The sequence below is a fragment of the Ricinus communis genome, chromosome 3 (assembly GCF_019578655.1).
Source record: "Ricinus communis isolate WT05 ecotype wild-type chromosome 3, ASM1957865v1, whole genome shotgun sequence".
Taxonomy (NCBI): Eukaryota; Viridiplantae; Streptophyta; class Magnoliopsida; order Malpighiales; family Euphorbiaceae; genus Ricinus; species Ricinus communis.
Window position 1 is genome coordinate 3,865,768 of NC_063258.1, and position 2,210 is coordinate 3,867,977.

General features: G+C 36.8%; 1 pseudogene; it reads left to right on the forward strand.

The window, feature by feature from the left end:
* The first annotated feature begins 457 nt into the window (after window positions 1–457).
* LOC8262636 lies at window positions 458–1,923 on the forward strand (annotated as a pseudogene).
* The last annotated feature ends 287 nt before the right edge of the window (window positions 1,924–2,210 follow it).

The window sequence follows — 2,210 nt, forward strand, 5'->3', positions numbered from 1 at the left end:
GTACAGTAGATTATATGACTTAATTCATAGTTCTGCCGAGTTTCCTCTAGTTGCTCCTACGCCTCGGGTGGAACTGGCTGAACTGACGGATTATCTATTCAAGAAAATAATTAAACTAATAAAATATTTCATAATTAATCCTAGACTTAGACTTCTCGATTTAGACTATCTAAAAATTCCGACTTGGAAATTCTACCAAAAATTTGGCAAAACATCTCTTAAAATGCAACATTTAACTCCCGTATAACGGGTTTAAAACCTATCAGAAACACTTATAATATTCACTAATTACTTATTAGGAGTTAGGCCTCTAAAACTACATTATTTTTCCGACTCCGCAATACAACTATTATCACAAATATTAATTAACGATCTTATATAAATATTTATTTCACAACCAACTCACAAATATAGAATCTAAAGATGGAAACTAATAATTTAATTAACAATCTTTTTGATGTTAACATTCCTTAATCCTGAAGCACTCAAGAGGTACACTGAGAGGATGGACACGATTGACAGACACATGAAGGAGCATTGGGAAGGTATATATTTATATGAAATGTCTCTTTTATTTATATGGCAATGCCTGAAATTAATCTTGAATCTCATTTCTATGAAGGGAAAGAGGAGGTGAAAGTACATCCCGCTGCCAGGATATTCACATTTGAGCTGGCCTGTAACCTGTTTGCAAGCATTGATGACCCTGCACAGATATCCAAGCTTGCTGCTTTGTTCACAGTGTTTAAAGAAGGGCTATTTGACTTCCCAATCAACATGCCTGGCAAAAGGTTTTACAGTTTCATGAAAGCTGCCAGTGCTATTAAAGAAGACCTTAAGCTGATTGCTAGAGAAAGAAAAGAAGCGTTAGACAAGAAATTGGTCTCACCCACACAGGATCTCCTTTCGCTTTTGCTTGTGACTGCAGATACAAGTGGAAGGTTCCTATCTGAGACGGAGATCGTTGATAACATCCTGGCTTTGCTCTTTGCTGGCCACGACACTTCCAGGTCTGCCAGAACTTTACTAATGAAGTGTCTTGGAGAATTGCCTGAAGTCTATGCAAAAGTCTTAAAAGGTTAGTATTTCTATCCTGCCGTAAGTGTTTCTGACAGCCAAAATATTTGGAGCATACTCAGATTGATTATTACTATTATATCTAATTGTGGTAAAAGAGAGCAAACTGAAATTGCCAAATGCAAAGAACCCGGGCAGATGTTGCAATGGGAGCATATACAGAAGATAAAGTACTCATGGAATGTGGCATCTGAAATCATGCGACTGTCCCCACCTGTAAATGGTGCTTTCAGAGAGGCGCTGGTTGATTTTTTCCTTTCAGGGTTACACGATCCCAAAAGGATGGAAGGTGTGTATACTCTCCTCTCCCCCTTTTCATTTACAAGTATTTTTAATCTTGAATACTATGTATATATATTGCTTTCCTACAAAATTAGACTTCCTTCTTTGCTTGTATACAGTTGCATTTGAGCACTGCTTCAACCCACCAAGATCCAGAAAGTTTTGATGCTTCAAGATTTGAAGGAGGAGGGCCTGCTCCTTAATCCTATGTATCCTTCGGAGGGGGGCCAAGAATGTGCTTGGGGCATGAGTTCGCTCGGTTGGAGATACTTGTTTTCTTGCACAATGTTGTGACAAGATTCAAATGGGATTTACTCATACCTGATGAGAAGTTCAGACAAGAACCAACATTGACACCCACCCAAGAACTCCCTATTCGTCTTCATCCGCACCAATCCTGATCACTTCAAATTTTTCTTCTTTTTCTTTTTTCTTAATTATATATATATGTTTTCTTAAAGGACCAAATATTTTCTGCAAATGCGAATGATCATGATGCATTTCTTTGTGTTACATTAATTTTCTGTATTTCTGGAAGTGAATAATGGTGTAATTGAGGAGAGAAAAAATATTAGTTTTGTTATTGGGGTACAGCTGAAAGGAAAAAAGAAAAATCTAGAATAATTATCAAAATATAGTAAACTTCAGTGTAGCGATTTGGGCTGAGCATGAATCTCGGTGATTCCCGTCCAAACCGAATAACTGTACCGAAAAATATCAGAATCGAAATAACTGAAATTTTTTATAACCGAATTGAACTGATCCGAATTTTTTTTTTCTATTACGGTACGGTATTGGTTCTTTAGTAAAAACCGTACCATAACTGTACCAGAACTGATTCGTCTTGTACT